Consider the following 12,033-nt stretch of genomic DNA (forward strand, 5'->3'; position numbering starts at 1 on the left):
CCAGAAATGACATCATTGAAAAGGACATTAGGAAAGCAATACCATTTACAATAGCCACCCAAAGGATGAAATATCTAGGAATAAATGTAATTAGAGAAACAAAGGACTTATACAAAGAAAACTACAAAACACTACTACAAGAAACCAAAAGAGATTTACAAAAATGGAAGAATGTACCATGCTGCTGAATACAAAGTCTTAACATTGTGAAAATATCAATACTGCCCAAATAATTTACACATATAATGCAATCCCAATCCAGATTTCAACAACATTCTTCAAAGAGATGGAAAAACAATTATGAACTTTATATGTAAAAGAAAGATACCCAGGATAAGCAAAGCACTGTTTAAGAAGAAGAATAAGGTTGGAGGCCTCTCACTTCCAGACTTCAAAATTTACTACACGTCTACATTGGTCAAAACAGCTTGGTACTGCTACAGTGAAAGATATATGGATCAATGGAACAGAGTTGAGAATCCAGAAAGTAACCCATCTATATACAACCAACTGATTTTTGACAAAACACCTAAATATATCACATGGGGATGTGATAGTCTCTTCAATACATGTTGCTGGCAGAACTGGAAAGTGATATGAAAAAGATTGAAACAAGACCTTCACCTCACACCTTTAAAAAAAACAACTCAACATGGATTAAATACCTAAATTTGAATCCCAGAATTATGAAAGCCATCAATGAAAAAATAGGGACAAATGTGAGTGCACTAATTCAGGGAATACACATACTATAAATCATTTTGAAAACTACACAAACCAAAGTAGATAAAATTGATGAGTGGGGCATACTAAAAATTAAAAATTTATGTGCAGAAATGAAATGTGGATAGGTCTCTTGTGATATGATAGTGAATAATTGTTATCAGAACTGATTGTGAGCATTGGAAATGAAAAGGTAGACGTTTTGTAGTAAGGAGGGAAGTGATTAACTTTCAGTCTAGGAGCAAAGGTTCCTGGGACCATCATGGGAGAAAAGCAGAGAGCTGAACCCTACCCAGTGAAGCAGTGATGCCTGAGATGGAGGCAGAGATGATGACATGGAGAGATGGAGCAGCAAGTGTCTTTAGACACAGAGAGGGAGAGGGGCTGTGTGCTGACGACCATGGGGCACAACCAACCCTTTGGTTGGTTGATGATGCATGGAGGGGATTTTAAACATAGCAATGAAACGATATAAGATAGGATGAATGTAAAACTATGTTCTCCCATGTAAACTATCACATAATTCACAATAACAAAAAGAAAGTCAGCCACTGAAAAAAATCCAAAAACTTATGTGCATCAAATGATTTCACCAGAATTGTAAAAAGGGAACCCAGAGAATGGGAAAAAAATCTTTTGTAATGACACATCAGAAAAGGGACTTATTTCTAAAATATATAGGAAACTACAACACCTTTACAAGAAAAAAACAAATAACCCAATTAAAAAATGGGCATAGGACATGAACAGACACTTCACCAAGGAAGAGATCTGAGCAGCCATTAGAGAGCTGCAAATCAAAACAAAAGTGAGATATCATCTCACACTAGCAATAACAGCAAAGATCAAATAAGTAGAGGACAATAAATGCTGGCGGGAATGTGGAGAGACTGAGACACTCCTGTATTGCTGGTGGGACTGCAAATTGGTCCAATCTCTCTGGAAAGCAATATGGTGTTTCCTCCAAAGTTTGGGAATAGAAATACCTTATGATCCAACAATTCTTCTACTTGGTATTAATCCACAAGAAATATGAGCCATAACACCAGTAGATATATGCACACCAATGTTCATAGCAGCACTATTTACAATAGCAAAAAAATTGATACAAGCAAAGTGCCCATCAACTAAAGAATGGATCAAAAAGTTGTGGTACATACACACAGTGGAATATTATGCTACCTTGAAGAATAACAAGGAAGCTGCAAGCCACCGCATAACATGGATGAACCTTGAGGACATCATGTTGAGTGAAATTAGTCGGTCACAAATGGAGAAATACTGCATAGGACCACTACTGTAAAAGACTAAGAAAAAGAACCCATACTAAAGTGGGGTGGATTCTTTGCTGGTTGCTGGGATGTGTGGGTAGGGTGAGGACAGAGAGGGGAAGGTGGAGCACAGGACAGGGAATAGACACAGGATAGTTTGGGTGCCTGGGAGGGGGGCAATATAGAAGAAGGGAGAGTGGAATGGAAGAACAAAGCAGATGGGAGAAAAATTAGGCAGGTTTGCATGGAGTAATTGGGACAGAGGTAAATAATGAGGCATGCACAACCTTGGAACAATAGGACGCTGGGATACAGGGATTGAGACATGGTTGAATGGGGAAAAGGGGGAAAATAATGTTAAGATGCTTGGCTGTCTTTTGAATCTTATTATAAAATTGACACTTGAAGAGGAGAGAAAGGAATAACCAGAAATATCACCATAGAAAGCTTGTAAGTCCATCTTCTGCCTATATCTGATTGGAATACCTAAAATGGGGCTTCAACGTGCCCAGTGAAGGATGCTTCCTGTGGAGCCTCTGTATTACAGAAGACTATAGGTGAACTCCTGAACAACATCCAGAATCTTCAGAGATGGGAAATTTCCACTCGAAAGGACTGGCAGACCAGCCTGAACCAGCTAGAAGAACAGAAGATACTTGAAAGAAAGACCAACAGGAAAAATAAAAACTACACAGACAATTCGACTGATTATTACAAAAACAGGTAAGTTGCTCGCCCAGGAGACATCAAGGCAAGTGGTCAGGTCCCCTCAGGGCAAAACCCCTTCCAGGACTTAGCCTCATTAGGAATACATGCTCTGATTGGTGACCACGTTCATCACCAATAAGGGAAAGTGAGGGGAAAACACCAATGAAGCTGCAAACTAAGCCCTACAACATTCAACAGACTCATGTGAACCCGGATGGAGACCTGTTTGGCCAGCAGTGTGACAAGACCTGAGGACTCTTAGGCCCAGAGTCCATGACATAGCCACAGAGAACTAGAATGGAGAGTGTAGCATCCAGCTGATAAGAAGAGAGGGCATATGCACAAGAACACCCACACTTGCAGATGATACCCACTTGACCTGGCTTCAATGACTAGATGATCAGAGCTCCACTAGAAGAAGAAAGAAGAGGAAAGAAAGAGTAATCTGATACAATGTGAAGAACTTGACCTACACATATGGATGCAGTAGCTCAAAAGAGGGAACAAATCTTCACAGAGAGGATTGTTCCCACTCCCTCCGTACATGGAGAGGACAGGGATGGTTAACATGGACATTGGCTACCCAGAAGGTGGGGGGGAGGGGAACGGGAGGGAGGTACAAAGGCAAGAAGTGACTGGCTTACAATCTTTCAAGAGGGAACCTAGATCCAGAGGGCATGGAGGAAGGTAGACTCTCCACTGAGTAGTATCCAATCTGTGTAGGCGCGGCTGATGAAAAGAAAAGCAGATAGGTCTCTTGTGACACAATGGTAAATAATTGTTATCAGGACTGCTTGTGAGGGTTGGAAATGTAAAGGTAGGCATTTTGTAGCAAGGAGAGGAGTGATTAACTTTGCAGTCTAAGAGTGGAGGTCCCTGGGACCATCAAGAGAGAATAGCGGAGAGCAGGACCCTACCCAGAGAAGCAGTGATCCCTGAGATGGAGACAGAGAAGATGACATGGAGAGATGGAGCAGCTGGAGACCATAGACCCAGAGAAGGAGAGTGTCTGTGTGCTGATGACCGGGGAGGCAGGGTTGTAGGGTATACCCTTTGGTAGGTTGATGATGCAGGGGGAAAATTGTAACCATGGCAATGAAACGATATACAATAGGATGAATCTAAAACTAATGTTCTCCCATGTAATCTATTATAATAAAACATTTTAAAAAATAAGACAATGAACATGATGGCTATAACTGATTTTATTGAATTATACATGTGAAAAATGTGGAATAGGCAACTGCTGTACTCTTTATATTTTTATAATAATAAAATTTTCAAAAAAGTGTGAAATTTCAAAAAAAAACAAAACAACAACAACAAAAAAAACTCCCAGAATAACAGAGATGCTTTTGATTCTATGGTAAGACCAAAAATAATGATAGTTTTGGAAATATCAATATAATTTAGAATTTTTTAAAAAAATTGAATAAATGGATGAATACTGGGATCAGAAGCTATTTTTAGCTGGCTTGTATTCTATCTAGCCAGTTATTGAAGAGATCCATATTTGGGCCCATCCCAAAGAGAGATGGCCCAAAAGAATGCAGGAATCATCAGAAAATATCATTAATATCATATGCCAGTAAAATTTTGCTAAAGGTAATTTAAAAATGGCTGTGGCAGTACATTGACAGGGAACATCCAGAAGTTGAAGTCAAATTCACATGAGGACATGGAATGGCAGATATTATTGCTGACATCAGATGTATCTTTGCTGAAAGAAGAGAATGCCTGAGAAATGTTTGCCTCTGCTTTATTGACTATGAAAAGGCTTTTTGACTGTGTGGATCATGACAAGCCATGGACAATATTGTGGTGAATGAATATTCCAGACGCTTAATTGTGCTCATGATAAACCTGTACATAGACCAAGAGGCACTCGTTCAAACAGAACAAGAAGATATGGAATTGTTTAAAATCAGGCAAGTTGTGAGACAGGGTTGCATTCTTTCACTGTACCTATTTAATCTGCATGCTGAGCAAATAATCCAAGAATATAGGTTATGTGAAGAAGAATGTGGCATCAGGATTGAAGAAAGACTCATGAAAAAATATGTGATATGCACATGATACAACCTTGCTTATCAAAAATAGAGAGGACTTAAAATACTGTTGAAAATCAAAGACCACAACCTTCTCTATGGGTTGAATATTAAAGTAAAGAAAACAAACTCCTTACCATTTGACTAATAAATAACATCATGATAAATCTAGAGCAGATTAAAGTTGTCAATGATGGCATTTTGCTTGGATCTACTATCAACACTTATGGAAAAATAATCAAGAAATCTATGATGTTTTGCATTAGGGAAATCTACTGCATAAGATGTCTTTAAAGTGTTCAAGAGCAAAGATGTCAGCTTAAGGACATAGGTGAACTTGACCTAAGCCATGGTATTTTCTATCACTTTATATACATGTGAAAGTAGGACAATAAATAAGGAAGACCATAGAAGACATTATGTATTTACACTATGGTGTTGTACAAGAATATTAAAAGTTCCATGGACTGCTAGAAGAATAAGCAAATCTGTGTTGGAAGAATTACAGCCAGAATGCCCCTTAGAAGTCAGGATGGCTTGACTTTGTCTTTCATACTTTTGACATTATCAGAAGGGACCAGTACCTGGAGAAGGACATCATGACTGGTAAAATGGAGGGTCAGCAAAAAAGAGGAAGACCCCAAACGAGAAGGACTGGCACAGTGGCAGCAGCAATGGAATCAAGCTTATCAATGAATGTGAGGATGGCGCAAGATTGGGCACTGTTTCATTCTGTTGTGCAAAAGATAGTTATGAGTCGGAACTGATTTGATGGCATCTAACAGCAGTGACAACAATGGGATCTCTATATACATCTTTCCAATTTTTTTCTTTTTTTTTCTGTAAATTTAAATCTATTTGAAATTAAAATTAAAATATATTCATATTCATCGAATAGAGCTGATGAATTGCTAAAAAAATATAAGAAAAATGCTTAAACTCATTAATATACATTTGAATGCATATGAAAACAAATACAAGATACTATTACGCACAAAGACTAGTGTGGTGGGAATGTGGAAAAAATAGGATTTCGTGTAAGTATGTGGGAGAATAAACTGGCATAATTACTCTGGAAAATTTATTTGGCATAATACAGAAAAAATAACATTATTCAAATACTATGATTTAGTTCAGTCATAGTATTCTAAATTTCCATGTGGGAGTCCTGGTTTCATTTTTCAGCCAATCTAACTCATGCATAGTATTTACTCATCTGTCTGTGGAAGTCTGTCATGGAAAATTCTTATGATGCTGAACAAGTTTCAGAGGATCTCCAGACAAAAAAGGACTAGGGTTTGAACTGAAGGTCATCTGTTGAAGCTCACCAATTGCTCCTCAGAAACCCTATAAAGAATCGCTATGTGTCAGAACTTATTCAGTGGCACTTAACAACAACAATATATGACAAATTTATATAACTGAGTGAAAGAAACATGGCCAGAAGACATCAGAGACTATTCCATTTATAAAAGTTGAAAACAAGTCAAAATTTTATTTTTAGGGATGCATATATAGATGACAGCAGCATAAAGAAATACAAGGTAGTGATTGTCATGAAATAAGCATAGTGGTTATCTCCAGGGAGGGGCAGGAAGGTGTGACTGGAGTGAAACACAAAATAGGTGTTATGAGTCACTTGCAATATATATTTCATCTAAATAGGTATTATCAGGTATTCGCTTTATAATTATTCTAAAACTCTACATATATGTTTTAGAGTTCCTGGGTGGCACAAATTGTTAATCAATATACTACTAACTGAAATATTTACAATTAAAATGCACCCATTACTCGTTAGGCTGCTAACTGCAAAGGTCAACAGTTCAAGTCTACAGATACCTCAAGAGAGAAAGATTAAGCTATCTGCTACTGTAAAGATTTACAGTTTCCTGTAATAGAGACCCTATATGAGGCCACTATGAGTCAGAATCAACCTGAAGACACCACCACTACCACAGAAGGACGTGGAAAGATAGGCCTCATAATCTGTTTCTGAAAGGTTACAGCCTTGAAAATCATATGGAACAGTTAGACTCTGCACACATGAGTCAGAATTGACAGCAACAAACAACAACAATAAAATGCATATTTTATGCACTCTTAACGTATTGATGAGGGACTATGATGAGACTTTCTAGTTTCACAAATATTTACAGCCTGGGAATCCCTATACAGGATTACTATGAGTCCTACCAATTTGTGGCCCTGTGGGTTAATATGCTGGACTGCAAACCACGTTTGAACCGCAAGGTCAGCAGTTTAAGGTCATCAGCCACTCCTCAGAAATCCAATACAAGGTTTCTATGGGTCAGAACTGGCTCAATGGAACTTTGCTACAGCAACAACAACTACAATATACTCATAGATTACAGTTTTAATAAAAGTTAAAAAAAAATGTGGCTCTACATGTATACATGTTTAGTTCCCAAACTCTACATTTTTTAGGTATACGTATAAGAAATGTGGTGGTGGTGGTGTCCCCTCTACAGACTAGTGAGGTACACATTTAAGATAAAGGAAAAAACAAACAAACAAACAAACATTTACTCAAGGGCAAAGTTCAAAAGAGTTGAGAATAAAGGGGAAATGGAAATAAGAAACACACACCATAGGAAGTGGCATAGGTGAAGCTACATTGTGGGGATTGCAATCAGTGAGATACAATGAAGTGTGCATGATTTTCTGAATATAAGACCAATAATTTGCTTTGTAAACCACCCCATTCACAGTAAAAAGAAGAAGACACACACAAAAAAAGGCAGGAAGAGATAGGAAAGACAATACAATGCAAAGAGTAAACAAAGGGAGGAAGTGAGAAGAGTGCTGTTTCGTTATGAGGATTGTAATGGGACAAACCACTGACACAAAAGATGTATTTGAACCACAAATTTGGTAGCTCAAACTCACCAGTAGTTCCTTGGAAACCCTATGCAGGGTCAATATGATTAGAACTGACTCGATAGCACTTAACAACAAATAACAATGTCATTAATGTTACAAAACAAACTATATATGACTTCTAGAACGGAAAACTAATTTGTTCTGCAAACATTTGCCAAAATCACAACTGTTGTTGCTGTTAAGCGTCCTTGAGTCTGTTCCAACTCATAGTGACCCTGTATAAAGTTTCTGAGGAGCAACTGTTGGGTTTGAACCACCAACCTATAGTTAGCAGTCCATTGCCTATCTTACAGTGCCACACCCAAACTCCCCAATCCACAATGTTATTGTGAAGTGTGGATATGTCAGTTCTGGTTCACAGAAACCCTGTGTAGGATTTCTGAGGAGTGGTTGGTAGGTTTGAACCAACAATCTTATGGGTCAAACTAAAATTTAATCCAGTACTTATCCTACAGTGCCACACCAGGACTTCCCAAACCACAATAATCCCCCCATAAAAACAGAAACAAATAAAATAAATATAAGTAAAGTAAGAGAAATATACTGGCATTTCTGAAAAGGGTACATTAGATATAGTATTTCTAACCTTCTGGTGTGGCATTGTAGGATAAGCACTGAACTATGAACCGCAAGGTCAGAAGTTCTAACCTACCAACTGCATCTTGGAAACCCTATACAGGGTTGCTATGAGTCGGTTCCTACTCATAGCTACCCTGTATAAGATTTCAAAGGAACAAATATGGACAAAACCATGATTTAAGCAATTTAAATAACTGGTACAAAAAAATCATTAAAGTATAACAATCTCAATCAACTGTGTGGACTTTTCAATCAACTCTCAATGAGATAGTTTCTTTTAGAAGATATTTTCAAGTTTCAAGAGTTACAATATCAGCAACAACAGAATAATAATTTGTAAGTAAGAGGCCTTAGACAAGAACATAAACTTTAAACAAGCAGTGTCCCTTATCTGGAATCTCAGGTTCCATCTGTAAAGAAAGAAACTATTACTTTGGATGGACCAAGAAGAGTATGGATGGGGCTATAACGAGAAGTAACCAGTTTGTCATATCTGATTGACCACTACGTTGCATAAATCCCAGGGATACGCAACCATAGTTGTTCTCTCATTTGCCTTGTCCTAGTTCTCTTCCTTCTTAACTGACACTCTAAATATCCCAACCTGGTGTGGTGCTGTAAGTTAATGCACCGGACTGTAAAGTCAGTTTAAACCGCAAGGTCAGCTGTTCAAAATTACCAGCTGCTCCTCAGAAACCCTATATAGGGTCGCTATGGGTTGGAACTGACTCAGCACTTAACAACAGCAACAACAAGGTTAGTAAGTAGGCTTTATGGTATAATGTGATACATTCAGAAAAACAAACTTCTTTTTTGATAAAAATTGCAAGGACTGGTTAGGTTTCAAATCCAAGCAATCAACTGGCAAGTTGTTTGCAATATAGCTCCTAGTTCACTTACTTAACAGTTAGTTTTCCTTCTGCATTCCTGACATTTCTCTGTCAATCTGACTACTTTCGGAGTTCCTAACAGTGGAGTTCCTAACAGTGTGAATATTAATGAATGCTAATATTTTATGCTTTGTATTGATCTAGTGCAACCATTCCAGGTGAAATGTCTCAAGGGATTGGGAGTAGTTTGGAAAACTCCCTCTAGGGTCCATTAAAGAAAGGACTCTCTTTTGTTCCTTCTTCCTTGACTAGATATCCTTTATCACAGAGAAGCAGTGGTGGTTAATGGACTCTGGAGTAGTCTGTCACCCTGCCAGCTTTAGAATCCTGACATCACCAAGTACTAGCATTCCATTAAGAGTTTTGTATTTTTCCTTATCAATAAAGTAGGTCTGTGTGCTGCTGACCAGGGGTGGGGGAGCAAGGGGGGGGGGCGAGGATGGCAAGGGGGGGGCAAGATTGTAGGATGTATCCTTTGATTGGTTAATGATGCATGCAGGGGATTGTAACCATGGCAATTAAACTGTATACATAGGATGAATGTAAAACTAATGTTCTCCCATGTAAACTATCGCATAATTCACAATAAAACATTTATAAATAAATAAATAAAAATGAGATGATATACAATAGAATGAACGTAAAACTAATGTTCTCCCATGTAAACTATCACATAATTCACAATAAAACATTTATAAATAAATAAATAATAATAAAAAAGTAGTTCTGGGATTCCTGGTGTGGCACTGTAAGATAAGCACTCAACCATAAAGTTGGTTTGAACCACAAGGTCTTTGGTTCAAACTCAACAGCCACTCCTCAAAGCCCCTATACAGAGTTGCTATGAGTCTGAACCAACTTGATGGCACTTAGCAACAAAAGTATGCATGGTGATATTAAAGTTGCTTTGATAAATAAATTAGTACATGTGCAAAATTTTAAACAATACTTGACATATAGATAAGAATATTCAGGTACTATTATTGTAATTATTATTATCATCTATTTGGAATCCTGGTGTGGTGCTGCAGGATAAGTACTTGATTTTTACCTGCAAAGTTAGTGCTTCAAACCCATTATCCTTTCCTGGGAAACACTGGACAGGGTTGTTATGAATTGGAACTGACTCAATTGCACTTAACAACAACAATGATTTTACATTTTGGGCTTCTGTTTTAGGTAATGATTGAGGAAAGAATGTATCTGTTAATAGTTGTTATAAACCCTTGGATCATGATGTCTAATAGCCCTTCAGAGACTAATATTCTATGACCTAAGCTTACTTTAGGCAGCACTTTTCTTTGATGGTGAGCTGGCAATTATATTAAGATGATGTGATTTGCAATGAGTAACTTTCAAGCACAAGAGTGTTAATATGAAAGAATGAGTACTAAAGGTTTGTTGCCTTTTAATTAAATTTTATAAACCAAATCAACCAGTGAATTGTCCTGGCAGCACATTTTAAACTACTTTCAATTGGAGAACATATTCTGCCCTCACTGTTTCTTCCCCTTTGACTCATGGCACCTCAATCTAATGAAAGTTAGCTAAAGGATATCTGCAGCCTCCCAAATTAAGTTTGTATAATCCTTACTTAAATTTGTTACTTGGAAACACTCTCCATCATATTGAAAGTGAAATGATACCAGGGCTAAAAAGTTAATGAAAAACCTAATTAACTTGGTTGGGTAGCCTTTCTACTGTCAATTTTACTAAGGCTTGGAGAACATCATATAATGAAAGTCTTGATTTGGAAAGCAACAGACACTTAGCTAGTGGAGCATTAAGAAATGTCATAAAATGGATGGCCCGATTCGTAACTAGAACTCATTTATGACAGCCCCATACTTTCCAGCCTTTTGAATGCTACTGGTGTTCAGGCCCTCTACCCTCAATATGCTTTTTATATTTATAATGATAGAAATAAAATTGAAAAGAATGAAGAAAATTATATTTTTAATGTGTGTGTGTATTTGTGTGCAATTTCTATACATGCGTGTGGAAATAAGGACAACAATAGCTATTTTAAAAAGTTAAAATTAATATGGTAGCTAATGCAACATAATCAGACCATAACAATATTCAATTTTTAAAAGGGCTTTTTGAGATTGACCCCCCAATCTTTACTGAACTGTTTATAAAGTATAAAAGCCAGCTGGCTAAGACCACTTACAATCCCTCACAAAATGCTTTCATGTATTTCTTAGCATGGATGTGAACCACTCATTATCTGTGTAGTAAATAAAAATTTCAAGAAATGCTGTATAGCTGAATTGATAATATATTGTCATGTTCATTTAATCATTTTATTTACGGTAGATCAATCCACGTGATTGTACAGATTCATAAAACAAATACTAATAGGCATTGAAAGAGCCTTGATTATGCTATGATTAAATTCTGGACTTTTAATTCAAAACCCAGAGCTTAATCCCAGTTCGAACCTGCTTGCCACTCTGCAGGAGAATACTTTAACAGGTTATTTCTGTAAGCAGGAGAAAGACTTGGCAGGTTATTTTTGTAAAGATTTATAGTCTTGGAAACCCTATGGGCAGTTTTGCTCTGTCCAATAAAGACACTATGAAGTTCTGATGTGGCACTTTAGGAAAAACAATGGACTGCTAACCACAGTGTTGTCAGGTCAAACCTATGAGCCACTTCTTATAAATGCTATACAGGGTCTCTATGATGATAATAATGACAATAATGTTGTTGTTTTTAACTGCCTTTGAGTTGGTTCCCACTCATAGTGATCCTATATAGTATTTCCAAGGAGGGTCTGGTGAATTGGAACCACCAACCTTGTGGCTCAAACTGACCTTGCAGTCCAGTGTTTATCCTACAGCACCCTAGCACCCTACCACATCTTCAATGATAATAATAGCACCTGAATATTGTTATCTATTTGTC

The sequence above is a fragment of the Chrysochloris asiatica genome, unplaced genomic scaffold (assembly GCF_000296735.1).
Source record: "Chrysochloris asiatica unplaced genomic scaffold, ChrAsi1.0 scaffold00255, whole genome shotgun sequence".
In the NCBI taxonomy this organism is placed as follows: Eukaryota; Metazoa; Chordata; class Mammalia; order Afrosoricida; family Chrysochloridae; genus Chrysochloris; species Chrysochloris asiatica.